We start from the raw sequence: 17,737 nt of genomic DNA, 5'->3' as shown, positions 1-17,737 counted from the left end.
GTACAAATTTGCTATAGCAGGAGATAAAGGAGAGCCCATTGCTGCTCCCTCCCTTTGTTTAAAGAATTCACCTCTCCATAAGAAGTAAGTGTTATTTAAACAATGGTCAGCGAGTTTCGGAATATCTTTTGGTAAATCTGTATTCTTTACCAGTGTATCAAGTAATTTAAGCGACTCGCTCACTTGAACCTTAGTGAATAGCGAAATCACATCAAAACTCACCAAAATATCATTAGGGTTAAGCTTAATATCTTTGATCATATTCACAAGATGTTCTGAATTTCTTATGAATGATGATGTCCTACCGATGTAGGGCTGTATTTGTTTAGTTACATATTTTGCTAATTTATATGTGGCAGAGCCAATTGTACTGACTATGGGTCGTAAAGGGATGCCGATTTTATGGATCTTTGGTAGCCCATACAGTCTAGGTGGTTTTGAAGCCCTTGGCTTAATTAGGAATTGCTCATTTTTGGGATTAATGAATTTGCAATGATTGCAGTAGTCTTACGTTCCAGAGTATTAGTTGGATCTCGTTTAATTTTAATGTAGGTACTTTCCTCTAATAAATCTTTAATTTTATTATCATAATCGGCTCGTGACATCACTACAGTAGTGCGGCCCTTATTTGCTGCTAGGATTTGAATATCTTTATTTAGACGAAGCTCTCTTAAGGCTTTTGCCTCGTTCGAGCTAATATTTACTTTCGGTATTTTACTATTCTCAATTATTTTGGCAACCTCGTGTCTAGTCATCTCTGCCTCATTATGTGGAAGAAGTCTTACTGCTGATTCTACCTCAGCAATTATCTCATCCACTGGAATTGTGCGTGGGGTAACGGCAAAGTTAAGGCCTTTAGAAAGGACAGAAATCATGTCAGTGGTTAAATTAGTGTTAGTCAAGTTCATTACGGTTTTGTTTTTAAATTGTTCGTTTTTAATAGGGATTTGTTTATTGTAAAGTCTAGAAAATTTGTTAATTTGGTTAGCATTTGTTAGATTAAACACATTATCAGCCGATTGTTGTGTTATAGTATCGATTATATTCCAATCATGCATGGACACACTATTGCTTATATTTAAATGTAAATGCTTTAGCGATTCAGAAATGCTGGATAATTCACTCCTGTTGTGTTGTATTCTCTCTATTAATAATAATTCGCTAGCTTTGTGTAGTATTTTGTTAGCTTTAGAAGACTTTATGTGATGTGTTATTTTAACTGCGTTTGGTATTACCTTCGAATCTCTGCACCTTTTGAGGAACGCCAATGAAGATATCAATTTCATCCGCTTAATGCGGAGCTTCTCCAATTTTCTGGTTTTAAGAAAAGTATCCTCCCCATAGAGGTTAGTCAGTTTAACACGTAGGCTTTCGCGACCAATATTGTTCATAATCAACGATTTTTGGGTTTAGATCGCGTTATTTATAAATGTGTCGTAACCCTCCACCACCCGACACGGCCAATCAGTAAAAAAAGTGTCACGTTGACAAAAGACAAATAGTTCACTGCTTTAGCCCACCGGTGTGTTGAAGCGTGAAACCACAACATTTACAATTTGAGTACGACGTTTCGCTGGTAATTGCGATTTAAGGTTTTTATTTCCTTTCAAGCAGGAGCAGGCCTCTGCTTTGTACAGCCAAAAGGACCGGAAAAACCACACAAACGTAACGGGAACAGGGGATCCCCTTCACTGCCGACGCACCGAGCTACGCCGCGATCAAGTTCCCCCCTTCACTCAAAAAAAACAAAAAATTCACCGTCGCAAAAAAAAGGGGGGGGGGGTGCGTTCATCCACTCATTCTCGAAAGGGGGGGGGGGGGGTCGTTTCGAATTAGCCCATCCCGCACTTGGGCAGCGGCCACCGCCACTTCGCGCCCGTGGCTGCTCCGCCCGCTGTCGCCCGCTCCACCTCCACCACCCTCTCCAACAGCCCCCTGGCCAGTCGGCACACCTCGGGAGGCGACATATAGGCGCCCTTAATCAGTTTCTGGCGCGCCATCCACAGGGCCTCTTTCACGGCACCTATGACGGCCCATGCCTGAGCCCAGACCCCACCCGCTCTCTGCCTGAACATCCCCCAAATCATATTAGGCGCTGTGGCCTTTACGGGGCAAAAATGGGACAGCAGGGGTCGGCTTAACTCCCACACCTCCTGGGCAAATGGGCACTGTACGAGGGCATGAGCAGCGCTCTCTCCCAGGCCGCAGCCTCTCGGGCAATCAGGTGAGCGGGCCAATCTGCGGGAGCACATAAATAGTCTGCACTCCAGCCTGTCCCATGCGGCCAGCCAGGATAAGTCCCGCTGCCTTTTGGTCAGGGCTGCCGATGCTACGTTTTCCCAAATTTGTCGTGCCCGGGTACCCCGAGCACCCGGCACCTCTGTGCAGACCTCCTTTTTCGACATTTCCGCCAGGACTTCCCTGGGAACCCACGACCCCCGCGTCCGGTCCGGCTCATACTTCGCGATGTATTCATTTACCGTGGTGCACAACCACCCCTGAGGCCAAGCCAGGGGGGTGCTGCGCGGCAACGACGCCATGCTTAGCCGTCTCAGGAGCCACGCCAGTCTATACCGAACATAATATGAGGCTTTCACCTGGAGCCCATTGGAGAAATATAGTCGCAGCGTATTACAAACAAAAATCGTGTTAAGGATGCACACGACATTCGGGGCCCCCCTCCCACCGTTCTCAGCACGTTTGTACATTGTTTCTCTCTTCACTCGGTCCATCCCTCCCCCCCAGATGAACTTGAAAAACAGGCGCTCCAACCTTTTTGCCATTTGCGCCCCTGGCGGGAACACGTAAGCCAGGTAGATGAGTACCGGGAGGATTTCCACCCTCAAAACTAACACTCTACCTTCCATTGAAAGGCGCCTGTCTGCCCAACCAGCCAGCCTCCCTCTCACCATGCACTCTTTTCCCCGCCAATTCTTAGTCGCCGAGTCCTCCCTATAGAACGTGACTCCTAAGATTTTGATACCCTCACCCTGGACCGTTATACCTGGCGGGCGGCCCTCAAATAACCTGGGGTCACCGAATATCAGCAGCTCACTTTTGCTTACATTCACCTTTAATCCTGAGGCCAAAAATAATCTATCCGCAAGTCTTAGGGCCTCCCATACTGAAGCAACATTCCCACAGAAAATGACAACATCGTCCATATACGTTGCAATTTTTGCTGGTTCCGCACACCCTGGCATGCTCACCCCTCTAATCAGCCGACTTCCCCTGACAGCCTGGGAAAAAGGCTCCACGCACATTATGAATAACACCGGCGACATCGGGCACCCCTGCCGCACACCGGACCCAATTGGAAACCCTTCCGAGAGGACTCCATTTATTAGCAGGCTACCTGTGAGCTTATGATATAGCTTCCCTATCCAGTCTATAAGCTGTTTCCCCACCCCCATTTGCCTCAAAACCGCGAACAAATAATCGTGCGAGATGCTATCAAATGCCTTCTCCTGATCCAAACTGAGTAGACCCAATGAATTACCCCTCTCCACAGTGGTTTCCACAACCTCCCTCAACAGAACGAGGGTATCGGATATCCGCCTGCCCGGAACCGCACACTTCTGGTCCGACCCCACCACCTCCCCCACCACCTTCCCCAGGCGCGCCGCGATAACTTTGGCCAGGATTTTATAATCGGTGTTCAGCAGGGTGATCGGGCGCCAGCTCCCGAGGTCGCTGCGCTCCCCCTTCCCCTTGTATATAAGGGTTATGACCCCTCTAGTCATTGAATCTGGCACAGGGCCTTCCTCCGTAATTTCCTTATACATCTGCCACATGTCGTCCCTGAGGGTACTCCAAAACGTAACATAGAATTCGGCCGGTATCCCATCTAAACCTGGTGCACTGTGCCGACGTAATCCCCCCACCACCTCATCCAATTCTGCCCTCTGGATATGCTTGTTTATCTCCTCTGGAGCCTCAATAACCCTATCTACCCCCCCTAGCAGTGTGGTCCGCGCCCCCTCATCTGACGGCCTGCTCCTGTACAATTCCTTGTAGTAACCCCTGGCGGCCTCCGTTATCCCCTCTGTGTTCTTGAGTCTACCTAACCTGGGACAAACCAATTCTCGGATTGTGTTGTCCGCTTTCCTGCACTTCTTAAAGAAAAAACGCGTGCAACGCTCACCCTCCTCGACCGCCTTCACCCGAGCCCTGAATGCAAGTTGCGCGGCCTGCTTCTCCCACACCGCAGAGATCCTATCTTTTAGTTGCTTTATTTCTCCCATGACGGGGAATCCCAGTTCCATCAGTTTATATGCTCCCTCCAATCTCTCATTCAATCCCCGCAACTCAACCCCTACGCTCCTCCTTCTACTCTGGGACTGGAAAAAGGACTTAATTCGCCCCTTCACCATTCCCCACCATTCAGCTATCGTGCCAAAGCAGCACCGCAGGCTCCTCCATTCCTCGTACTGCCTGACAAATTCCTCCACCACCTTTTTGTCCTCCAGCAGTCCCGAGTTCATGCGCCAGATTCCCCTTCCCAACCTCAGCCCATCTGGGATTCTGAGCCCCCCCGCTATCATCTTATGGTCAGAAAAAGAGAAAGGTTCGTTTTCCACTCTCCACTTTAACCTTGGCAGAGACAAAGAGGAAATCAATCCTCGAGTGTGCGGTTCCCAAACAACTCGACCACGTGAACCCTGGTCGCTTTGGGTGTAACGACCGGTAAGCGTCAATCAAATCAAAATCTCCAACCAAAGCCCCCAGCCTCCTAGAGGAGGGGTCCAACTTTCGACATCCGGCGACTGGCCGCGTGTCCGCCAGGGTTAGAGGGCAATTAAAATCACCCCCCATGACGATGTGTCTTCGTGTTAGCAGCAAGGCTGCCACGTTCTCTAGCAGCTCCACACGTTCCGGAGAGCCTGTGGGGGCGTACACATTGATCAGCCGGACCGCCGCCCCACCATATGCAACATCGACATAGTGGAGTCGTCCCGGGACCACTTCTCGGGCCTCCTGCACCTCTATGTTCTTTCTACCTAGGAGGATGACCACTCCTGAGCACCTATTAACATTGCTTCCGGACCAGAAGCAGTGTCCCTCCCAGTCCCTAGCCAGATCCTCTCGACCAAGGGAGTATGGCAAGTGGCACTCCTGTAAAAAGTAAACGTCCTTTTTCAGGGACCGTAGATAATGTAGAATGGCCCCCCTCCTAGCCCTGCCCCACATTCCCCTCACGTTTACTGATGCTACGGTAAGGTCCATACCCAGAATTGTCTCTCCCTACCCAGACCCGTCGTCCAACAGTTCATACAGGTTTGTGTCAGCCAATCCCTGCAATTGTTCCCCTCTCCTAGGCTCCTTGGGCAGCCCTCTTCCCTGGTTGGTCTTAGCCGCCACAGCACCATCTTCCGACGACCTCGCGTCTATCGAGGAGTCTGTTGCCTCCAGGTCCCGTTTGCGGGTCGACCTCGCTGGGCCACGCGGCGCTTTCTGCTTCCTTTTCACCACCCTCTTGAATTTCTCCCTCCTGGTGCTCTCCCTCTGCTGCTCCTCTCCGTCTTCCCCCGCCTCCACCGCCTCCGCCCAGTCAACCACCGCTGGGTCGGGGGGTTTTCCCACGGGCTCCTCGTCCTTGTCCCCAGGGTGCTCCACCTGCCGCCCCGTGGGATCCGCGTCTTCCTCCGATGTCATCTCCCCCTCCTCCCTCTCGTCCTGCAGTGGCGTACCCTGCCTGCCCACCTCTCCACCCCCGTCCTCCATCTTCCCGCCGGGCTGCGTTGGCTTCAGCCCGTCCTCGGCCACCTCCCCTTCTCCATCCGACACCCTGCTCCTATGTGCGCGGACCTTATTTGCGTATGACAGCGGGCAGTCCCTGTACAGGTGGTCCTTATTCCCACATAGGTTGCACAATGCCGGGGCGCAGCATTCTGCCACAACGTGGTCCCGTGCCTTGCATCGGTAACATATCCGTGCCTCGCACGCTGCAGCCAGATGGCCACTCCCCCCACATCGCCTGCAGAGCTTCGGCTGCCCCGCATACACCACGTAGCCCCTATTGCCACCAATGTTCAGGGCGCTCGGGATGTGTTGCAGAGCCCCTTCTGCCGTTCCCAACCTCACTCGCCATTGCCTGGCGCCCGTCCAGATCCCTAACGAGTCTTGGACCCGCTTACTGTCCGAAAGCACCAGGCAGTGCTGCCTCAGCCACACCTCGACGTCGTGGTCTGGCAGAGCTTCGTTGTACAAAAATATGGTGACCACTTTAGTATCGAGCTCAGAGAGCAGTTGGAGCTTCAGCAGTGACAGTGGCCGTTCCCCCGCCTTCTCCTCGAACAAAGTCATAAAACGCTGCAGTAAGTTGCTTGTCTTAAAGCTCACGTCAAAAGCCCTGCCACCTGGCAAGGCTATCAAGCAAAACAGATCTGCCGGATCCACCTTCAGAGTTTCGACCATCACTGACCGCACGAACCTCGGTCTGTCGATCGTGACCTCCTCTGGCACGTCCTCCTTAAAGGACACCCGCACGCAGTTATGCCTCTTAGCGTGTAGCGGGGTGAAGTTCCCTGCCGAACCTCCGCGCCACCGCCCTGCGCGCTCCTGGGGTCGCCCTGCCCCCACAGGTCCAGGACTTGCCTGGACAGCGTCGCTTTGGGCACCTTGCGCCTGCAGGCCCGCCGAGCTCGGTGCTTCCTCCGCCTCCTCTCCTGGGCTGGCCGACACCATCCCACTCCTCGTCGGCTCCTCTCCCTTCCTCGCCCGCTGCCACCAGGCGTCCTCCGCTCGCCTCGAGGTCGACGCTCGCGCCTCGTCCCTCTCCTCTGCGGGTCTCCCTCCTCCAGGCCGTCTCATCGCACCATCCTCCGCCTCTTGGCTCACCACCCCGGATCGCTTGGTCGCCATGGCCCCGCGGGCCTGCGAGGCTGCCACTGGCCAGGCAACCAGGGAGCCGAGACTAGACACGACACCAGCAGAGACACAGTAGATACAAACCAGCCGCGGTCGGGGCCCTCATCGGGCAATTCGCCAGAATGGTGAGGCTCTGCTGTGTCTCCCGTTCTTATATAGAGCAGCAGCAGGGTGACGTCATCATTAACTCATTAACTCATCAGGTGCAAAGATTTGAGGGGGGGGGTTATTGTAATTATATACTTGATTAGTAATAAGGCTATTGTTACGATGCGAGTTGTAGATTAGTAATCATTTGGAATGTGTTCTATTGTGATTATGCTACATTAATAATCAGTTAGTGCTTGTTTCCCTTATAAGGAATTGTAATGCATCTTATTTAACACATGAGAATTTTGCATGACGTCTTATATGTTGGCGAACTCGGACAAGAAATGGTCCTTGCTGATTAACGTCTGGATGTTGACAACCATGGGGTGAAGCAAGCCTCACCGCCTGCGGTGCCCCTCGCAACGATTTACGGCCTTGGGCCAGGAAAGTCACGAAAAAATTGCACACGAACGATCCATCCACGCAAGCACCCGATGCTCCGTTTTGAAGTTTTAAAATTAAACAACTTTGAATTGTATTGTTTTGAATTGTGTTTCTTCAATAAAAGCTGATATCATTTTACATCTGGAACACTTCGTTGAAAACGACATTTCATTTGAATTTTCTCCAGTTAACTAGATGGCCTTACTGGGGTTCGGTTCGATGCGGACTTTCACCTGGTTGGGATCGTGGGATGGAGATGAGGCGACACAGAGCTGGCCGTGCGAAAAGACCGCCCGTCTACAGATCGATTCCAACGCGATCTAACGTCTGTCCCTGTGTCTCCGTCGTTCATGCAGGGAGCGTGTAGGTTTGCAGCGCCCCCTGCATATAAACGATGGAAAGTGCAGCGTTCATCACAGATAGATGAAGTGCGCTTATATAAGAGTACTCGCGGGAAGTACCCGGCGTTGCCCGGGCGAAAAAGACACACATGGACTTAGACACAAACATCGACCCACACACACAAACACATCGACACACACAGACATTCGCTTTAGATACACATGGAGTTACACACAAATCGACGTACACACCTACAGCGACTCGAACACACATCGATTTACACACACACATGGACTCGCATACAAATCTTAATAAATAACTGGCTTGCGCCAGTTATTTATTAAGCGTTTCGGGTAACTTCCCCAGGGGTAGGGGTCCTTCACACGAACCTTCACTCTGCTCCTGGCTCGGCTAGCTCCAGGGCTCTCTCCCTCGAGTCGGATCGGGGGTTCAGCCAACACCGACCAGGGAGAGCAGCACCTTCTTTTATCACTACGGCCGGCTTGTCTCCAGACTCCCTGAGCTCTACCCCTGGCTGGCTCTTCAACCGCTCTCTATCCCGGGCTCCCAAAGTGACCCTACTTTCGTCACGGGGTCCCCCTTAAGTACCTAGAGGAGACATGACGTCATTGCCTCGCCCAGCAAGCATAACGTCACATCCCATGACGTCATCGCACTGGACAGCGAGCATGACGTCACATCCCCATATTACTCCTCGACACATAGACACACACACATTGGCCTACACACACATACGGACTCGCACAGACATGGACTTTATATCCACACATGGAGTTACACATATCGACTCACACAAACACATTGGCTTACACAAACATGGACTAACACACACATGGACTAACACACATACACATCGACGTACATATGTCGTGGTCAAGGTTGACACCAAGGTTGACACAGGTCACACAGGTCACACAAGCTAGGGGAGAGGTACGTACTGGTCTGGACCGGTCCGGACCGGCAGGGACGAGAGGTGGTTGGAACCGCTCTGAGGGGAGGGGGCTGGCGAGAGCCAGGGCCCCGAGACACCCCCGCCCCTCAGAGGGAGGAGATATAAGACGGCTCCCGGAGAGCGGAGGGGGTCAATCTCAGGAGAAGCTGAAGGAGGTGCGGCCGGAGATCCTGGACCCCAAGCCTCGAGGATGCCGCCCCGCTGGGACTGAGTGGGCTGAGTAGCTATAGGCTAGGGAAGGAGAGTAACTGGGTAGCTGTAGGCTAGGGAAGGGGAGTAAGGAGAAGAGAGCCGGAGGCTGTACCTCCCTAGGTTGTGTGGTTGGGCTGTTCCCCCAGTGAGTCCGGAGGACTAGTGTTATTGGAATAAAAGCGTGTGGCCTCTACGAAGTCTCTGCCTCATTCAAGAATACTACAACTGGTGTTAGAAGCGGCCAACGAACCTCGCCAACATGGAAACAAGACAGAAAGCGCTCACCAGGGGCCAGGAGAAGGACGTCGAGGGCGACGCTGAGCCGGAGTCGGGAGCGCCATTTCCGGGGGACGGGTCTGCAGGGGCGGGCTCGGGTTCTCCGGGGCCCTCCAGGAGTCCGCCGACGTCGGGATGGGCGATCCAGTCGGCCCATGCCCGGCTGGCCGATCTCCTCCATGCCGCTGCCTCCATCCTCGACGAACTCACGCTGGGGGGAGCGGGAGCACCGGGTGGAGAACCAGGCCGGAGGATGGGACGGGTTCCCGCCGAGAAACGCGCCATTCCCGCGCAAAATTTTGACATCGCCTCCGGAGGGGGAAACGTCACTTCCGCTGGGAATGCGGCCGCCGGAGATGACGTCACTTCCGCCGGGGGGGTCACCGCTTCCGGGGGAAATGACGTCACCCGCCCAGGAGGTCATGGGGCACAGGTGACTCGCGTCACATCCGGCATCGGCGGCCTTACATCGGGAGAAGCAGAGTTTTCGGGTAGGTGCCCGCCGATTTGGTCGGATATTTTGCCGCCGGAAGATGCTTCAAATACTGCACTTGGGACGCTGCTGTCTTCAAGGGGGGACTACATCCCGGCGCTGCAACAGCGCTTGCCTTCGCTGCAGGTTTTCGCGGCAAAGGGGGGGGACTGGGCTGCTTTTTCACGCCGTTTCGTGGCAAATGCCGAGACGGCTGGGTGGTCTGCCGACATCGCTCTCCGAGCCCTGCCTTCCGCCTTGGACGACGTGGCCTTGGCCACGTTCCTCCTTATTCCACGGAGGGAGCGCTCCACCTTGCAGGAGGCCCTCAATCGGATGGCCTTAGTGTATGGACCTCCATCCGAAACAAGACATCGTTTCGCCAGTCGGAGGAGGGAGGCGGACGAGACACCCCTCGCCTATCAGAGTGCACTGATGGCGTTGGCTCAAGCGGCCTATCCTCGAATGGACGATGTGGGCCTGGACTCCATAGTGCTTGAGAAGTTGCTGCTGCTGGCTCGGGAACTGAGGATTGCCGTCCACGTCAAAGATGAAGCTAACCTTTCCTCGCTGGGGGCGGCACATTACTTACACACAGAGTTGCTCCTCCAGCGGGATGGGCAGGTGGCGGCGTGCGCCGCTGCAAGAGTTGACGAGGTCCCGGATACCCAGGCCTTCGCGTCGCAGCGGGCCGCCAGTTGGAGGGGGGCCGACCGGCCTCGCCAAGGGGAAACCCGGAGGAGACACGGATCCCCGCGGGCGTGGGCTCGCGTCACGTGCTACAACTGTGGCCAGCTGGGTCACCTGGCATCGGGTTGCCCAGCACCCCGGCGCCGAGCTCCGGGTCGTCCACCATCGTCCGCCCGTCCACCGGCCGCTCCACAAGAACCCCAGGCATGTCGCGACACCTCACGCACACGGTCCCTGCCCGCATCTCATACACCGCATACACCGCCAATCGGCGCGCCACTAAATCGCGTTGCGTTGAGGGGGGGGGAGCGGAACGCGGCTGATGTTCGGGGGCCACTTCGCGCTGTTCAGTGGTCCGAGTTGGCCCACAGGGTCGTGGCCGCGGCGACGGGCTCGTCGGTTATTCTCGGGGATATTGAGGGAATTCAATTTCGATTGCTGGTCGATACGGGAGCTTCGGCTACTATAATTTCAGACCTCATATACAACGTGTTACCAAAGAGATGTCAGGCACTCACCCCGTTCTCCGTCCCTTGCTTTGCGGCGAATGGGGGTTCCCTGGGGATTATTGGCCAAATAACTGCACAAATTTGTATTGGCGACATTAAATTATCTGGTCCCGTTTTGGTTTCCGATGCCTTGGCCGTTCCCTGTTTGTTGGGTACGGACTTCTTGGGGAGGATGCCCATCAAAATTTTAATTGACAAAGGCTGCATCGAGCTTCCTTCGGGCCGCCGGATGGCGTTTCTGCCCTCACCAAACCGGCTGCGCACAGCTTGCACGACTGTTCCGGCTATGGCGTCTGAAACCGTGCGGATTCCGCCGGGTGCGCAGATGCTAATACCGCTTCAGTTACGCAAACCACTGGAGGCAGACGCTACGTCGGGGGTTTTGTTGTCTCCTTCCAATACGACCGAGCGAGGGTTGGACCTGGTGGGTGCACAAACGCTTGTGCCTAGAGATGGACAGCCCTTCATTCAGGTGCTGAATGCGGGGTTGCGGACGAAGGTCGTGCACCGAGGGGCTGTCATTGCACATGCGTCGCTGCCGCTGCACACTGACTCCGTCGCGGCTCATGTCGGTGAGGCACCGGCGTTCGGGACGCAGGTGGGTGTCGATGAGGCATGGATGGATTCTCTCTGTTCAGGGGCTGAAAATCTTTCAGAGTCACAAAGATTAAAGCTGCGCATGTTGCTTCGTGAATTTCCCGATGTTTTTAGCAAACACAAATTCGATGTTGGGTGCACTAATCTATTGAAACACCACATTGATACGGGAGATTCCGCTCCCATTCGGCAAAATCCGTTCCGATTGAGTCCGGCAGAGAAGGAACATGTCCGGTTGGCAGTGAATGACATGCTTGCCGCTGACATTGTGGCTCCCTCCAACAGCCCATGGGGTGCGCCGATTGTGCTTGTTAAAAAACATGATGGCAGTTTGAGGTTTTGTGTGGATTTTCGGAAGCTTAACAAGGTTTCGCTGGCGGACGCGTATCCGCTCCCTCGCATGGACGAGTCGCTCGATGCCTTGGCGGGGGCACGGTATTTTTCAACCTTGGACCTTTTGTCGGGGTTTTGGCAACTGCCCTTGGATGACGCTTCCAAACCTAAGACCGCGTTTCGTACGCCACAGGGCCTTTATCAGTTCAATCGGTTGCCCATGGGATTGCACTCAGCTCCAGCGACGTTCCAGAGATTGATGGAACTGGTCCTCGCTGGCCTGCAGTGGGACTCTTGTCTTATATATCTGGACGACGTGATTATTTTCAGCCGTACGTTTGAGGAACATCTGGACAGACTGCGGGCTGTATTTCTCAGAGTGCGATCGGCTAACCTTAAATTTAAGCCTCAGAAATGTTTTCTGTTGCGTGAATCGGTGCGGTACCTCGGCCACGTTGTCAGTTCTACGGGTATAGCCACCGATCCTGCTAAAACTGACTGTGTAAGAACGTGGCCCACGCCCACGTCTGTGGGGGAAGTCCGCAGCTTTATAGGCTTTGCGTCCTATTACCGCCGGTTTGTTGAGGGGTTTGCGACGATCGCCAAACCCCTTCATGCTCTGACGGCTAAGGGGGCTAAATTCCATTGGGGGGAAGAGGAAGACAGGGCGTTCAGGGCGCTTCGCGATGCCCTTGTCCGAGCTCCTCCCTTATGCTATCCCGATTTCACATTGCCCTTCATCCTGGACACCGATGCCAGCAATACCGGCATCGGCGCGGTGCTTTCGCAGGTGGTCAACGGGGTCGAACGGGTCGTTGCCTACGGCAGTAGAGTCCTGTCTCCGGCAGAACAACGTTATTGCGTCACCCGCCGTGAACTGCTCGCGATTGTCGTGTTTGTTCAACAATATCGACCGTACCTATACGGTAGGCATTTTACGGTTCGTTCAGATCACGCCGCGCTACAGTATGCGTTGAAAATAGACCAGCCGTCCGGCCAGCTGTCACGTTGGCTTGAGGTCCTACAGGACTACACGTTCACGGTGGTGTACCGGAAGGGGACACAACATTCAAACGCGGATGGCTTGTCACGCCTCCCTCCGGGTGATGGGTGCGCGTGTTTTATGGGTTCGGGGAGATGCAAATCGGCCACGAGTACCGCTCCGGCTTCCCCCTTGGCGGCGGCAGCAGGGGTGGTCGATGGGGAACCTGTCACCGAGGGGGACTCACAGGTGTTGGTCGCTCGCGACTCGCTCCTCGATCTGCCTCTGGACGAATGGGGACGGTTCCAGATGGAAGACAATTCCCTCCTCAGGTTACGCCGTCGTGCGGAGAGAGGGGGAGATTGTCAGGGAAAGGTAGGTACTGTCAGCTTGCGGGAGGGTCTCCTCATGTCATGGGACGCCAGCTCGGGGCGTTACAAAATCGTCGTCCCCACCGCTCTGCGGGGCAGGGCCGTGTGGGCGGCGCACGAACGCATCCTGCATTTGGGTATTCACAAAACGCTCGCTACACTGCAATTGGATTTTTTTTGGCCGGGAATGGCGCGCGATGTCGCCGACCTTTTGAATAGTTGCACGCAGTGTGCGCGGCGGAAACACCCGGCTAGGGCGGCTTGCCCACCCCTTCAGTCCATTCAGGTGTCCCGGGTTAACGAGCTGGTGGCCCTTGACATTCTGGGTCCCTTCCCTGTCACCGCTCGGGGTAATAAGTACCTGCTGGTTGGGGTTGAATATTTCACCCGTTGGCCTATGGCCTGGCCCCTCCCCAACCAGTCGGCGGCAGCCATTGCGGAGGCGTTTCTCCAGGGCTACGTCCTGGATAAGGGCGCCCCGGAACGGCTGCTAACCGACCAGGGAAAGAACTTTTCGTCCAATCTTCTGCGGGAGGTTTGTGACCTTTTGTGCACGCAGAAGGTCCGGACTTCCCCCTACCACCCGCAGACCGATGGTATGGTCGAACGTCTACACCGGACCATTACCTCTATGTTGTGTCATCAGGTAGACGACACACAGTTGGATTGGGACCTGAGGATTCCCGGAGTTCTGGCCGCATATAGGTTGGCGCCTCACGCGGCCACGGGCTATTCGCCCTTCTACTTAATGTACGGCAGGGATGTCGACCCCCCCATGGAGGTGCAATTGCGGGTCCAGTCGGCGGCGTCTCGCTCGAAACTGTCCGAACACGCTCAGTTCAATATTCGGAAGTTGGTCGAGGCGAGGGTGGCCGCGCAGGAAAATTCCAGGGCAAGGCAACGGGCCAATGAGCGTCTGTATGATCGCCGGGTTACGGGGTATAAATGGGCGGTAGGGGATAAGGCGTGGCTGCACTGCCCGCAGGTGCCGCTGTCAACGTCATCGAAATTGCTGCGGCCCTGGCGGGGGCCGGTCGACATTATTCGGGTCGTTCGGGACCAGTGTGTTAGGGTCGCGTGCGGACGGCGTTCTTGGTACGTGCACCCCTCGCGCCTGAAGCCCTATGTCACACCACGCACTCACACATCTTCATCTCGCAGGGGCCGGCCGCGTGACGTGTCCGGCAGGTTGGGGGAAGGGCCTCGCGACCCCCTTGTTGTTCCGACACCCCCTGCCACTCTTTCGGATGCTGCAGGTGTGAGTCCACCTAGGGTGGCCTCACCGGAGGAGTGGGAAGCGAGCCGGCCGCCTGTCCAGCAGGAAGACGGCTCGCGGGCTTTGTCCCCGGGGCCTCGGGACGTGCCGGACGCCCGTCATTTGGGCCCTCCTGACCCTCCGCAAGGAACGCTGGCCTCTGGCGATGGACCCGCCACACGGACTCGTTCGAAGGGTCTCAGGCTCTCCTGAGACCTGTCGCAGACACACTGCCTCCTCGCGGAGCCTGGGTGTTCGAGTCACCTTGTTCGTTGGTGTGGTGTGTCCGCGGTGTTCTTGTGTACAGGGGGGTTGGGGTAAATTATTGGGGACGGTTGTGGTTGCTGTTCTGTTGTTGTTACTGTTGTGTTGAGGCTCACGCATTGTTCTTGTCGTGTTCAGAATTCCTGGTTCGCGAGTTAGGGTTGGGATGTGGATAGTGATGCAGCCGGGACGGCTGCGTGCTGTGTAGGGGGGGGTGATGTCGTGGTCAAGGTTGACACCAAGGTTGACACAGGTCACACAGGTCACACAAGCTAGGGGAGAGGTACGTACTGGTCTGGACCGGTCCGGACCGGCAGGGACGAGAGGTGGTTGGAACCGCTCTGAGGGGAGGGGGCTGGCGAGAGCCAGGGCCCCGAGACACCCCCGCCCCTCAGAGGGAGGAGATATAAGACGGCTCCCGGAGAGCGGAGGGGGTCAATCTCAGGAGAAGCTGAAGGAGGTGCGGCCGGAGATCCTGGACCCCAAGCCTCGAGGATGCCGCCCCGCTGGGACTGAGTGGGCTGAGTAGCTATAGGCTAGGGAAGGAGAGTAACTGGGTAGCTGTAGGCTAGGGAAGGGGAGTAAGGAGAAGAGAGCCGGAGGCTGTACCTCCCTAGGTTGTGTGGTTGGGCTGTTCCCCCAGTGAGTCCGGAGGACTAGTGTTATTGGAATAAAAGCGTGTGGCCTCTACGAAGTCTCTGCCTCATTCAAGAATACTACACATACACACATCAACTGACACACATAGACACACACACACAGCGACTGACACACATCGACTCACACATCGACTTACACAGCAATCCCCGATGATGCCACAGCTAGAGCAATTCTCTCTCTCTGGCGAGCCTTTGCGAGGAGCAGTTTTAAAACAAAGGTCTTCCCAGTACTGGCAGGTGCATCAAGGATAGAAATGACTCGATTTGTAGTCTCAATGTCTTCCAAGATTTCCGTGTAGGCTTCTATTTGTGCATCCATCAGCTTTGGTTAATTTTCCTAAATAAATGTAAGAATCTGTCAAGCATAATAGCATATTTCACGTAGTATCTCTTGAGCAAGGGCATGCAGGTTGTCCCTGTAGGGTGTTGGTGGTCCCATAGACGTGAAGTATTTCCCAGCAATGGAGTGCAGTTTGTCGTGAAGGAGGATGAGGGCCTGTTTGAAGATAACATCAGAAAAGTGGACGTCCACGTTTGTATTTTGTTATTGAGTTCCGTGGAGGATGTCCTCCCATTGACATATTTCGTTGTTTCCTCTTAGTACCTTTCACGCGACGGTCAATGGTATAGTGTATAACAGATTGTATAATAATAAATAGTATAAAAGTGTAATGTTTTATACAATGTATAAAGTAATATATAGTATCGTAATTGTATAGTGAATATACAGCAGTGTGGTATACAGTAGGGTAGGTAGAATAATACATAGTGTAATATTACAAGGTATAGTCTAAGGTGGTGTATAGTAATACAGTATATAATTTAATGTTGGGTTTGTCTATGGCAGTATATAGTACGGGGTAGACCCGTGTGATGTAAGAGAAAAACGTTTAGCTGGAGGCATATTATATTTTTTGCGACATACAATTGTAATGTATGACTTACTGTTAGTAGCTCAGCTTATTGGAGAGTATAATTAGTGTATTGATGATACTGATGTAGTTTATATTTTAGTTTTTTTTACGTGGTGGTTTAGCTGCTGCAGCTCCATACTATTAACATTCCTTCCCTTTATTAATGCTACCCCTACTCCCTCCCTTTGTTGCTGCTAATCCTGCATACTGCATAATGCACGGGCATAATATGACTTTGACCCCCCCCCACCTACGCATTCCACAAGTAGTGACTAATCCCATATCTGCATTTCCAATAAATATGCTAAATTCCTCTTGATATGCAAATTTATTTGTCAAGGCGCCCTTCCCCCTCCAACCCAGCTTAAATATACGCTGCCAAGCCTGGTGGTGCTCATTCAGACGCTGTCTTTCCGACAGACCTGTTCTTCACCTGAGGACGGCTGTTTGCGTCGTGGCCGAAACGTCCTGAGAATTGTATTTTATTATGTTTAATTTTTATTATTTTATGATTTCCCTTCTACGTGACTTTACCGAAAGAACCAAGAAGATGAATCCCTGCAGTCACGAAATCTTTAAATCATGATGGTTAGGTCATTTAGCGAGTGTCCATGATGGTTAGGTTATTTAGCGAGTGTCCATGTTGGTTAGGTTATTTAGCGAGTGTCCATGATAGTTAGGTTATTTAGCGAGTGTCCATGATGGTTAGGTTATTTAGCGAGTGTCCATGTTGGTTAGGTTATTTAGCGAGTGTCCATGTTGGTTAGGTTATTTAGTGAGTGTCCATGATGGTTAGGTTATTTAGTGAGTGTCCATGATGGTTAGGTTATTTAGCGAGTGTCCATGATGGTTAGGTTATTTAACGAGTGTCCATGTTCGTGTGTATGTTGAACTTCTTTCACACCGTATATACCGTACATACCCTAACCCTAACCCATAACCATAACCCCTAACCCTAACCCCTAACACTAAACACAATGGAGGAATGCACTTGTTGTTGTAAAATAAAGCTATGGGAATTTGGCTCATTTTGGCCATAAACAGCAGAGGTTAGTATGTCGTTTTTTTTGGGACGTGAACATTTAGTCCTAAAATGTTCCACTTTTAATCTAATGCATAGCATACTAAGGGTAAATACAATGGATGAATGAACTTTTGTCCAAAAATAAAACTGTACAAATTTGGCCAATATTGGCCAAAAACGGCATAGGTTAGTATGCCGATTTTCTGTTTGTGGGACGTAAACATTTCATCGTGAAATGTTCCCCTTTTAATCTAATACATAGCATAATAAGGATAAATACAATAGAGGAATGAACTATTGTCCAAAAATGAAGCTGTGAAAGTTTGGCCACTATTGGCCAAAAACGGCGTAGATTAGTATGCCGATTTTCTTTTTTTTACTTGAAAATTTCATGGTGAAATTTCCAACTTTTGTACGTAATATATCGGATATATAAGGCTAAACAACTCCGAGGATTGCACTTTTGTTGAAAAAGAAAGC

This window comes from Lampetra planeri, unplaced genomic scaffold, assembly GCF_965212315.1.
Source record: "Lampetra planeri unplaced genomic scaffold, kcLamPlan1.2.h2 scaffold_316, whole genome shotgun sequence".
NCBI lineage: Eukaryota > Metazoa > Chordata > Hyperoartia > Petromyzontiformes > Petromyzontidae > Lampetra > Lampetra planeri.
Note: the sequence above shows the minus strand (reverse complement) of the source record.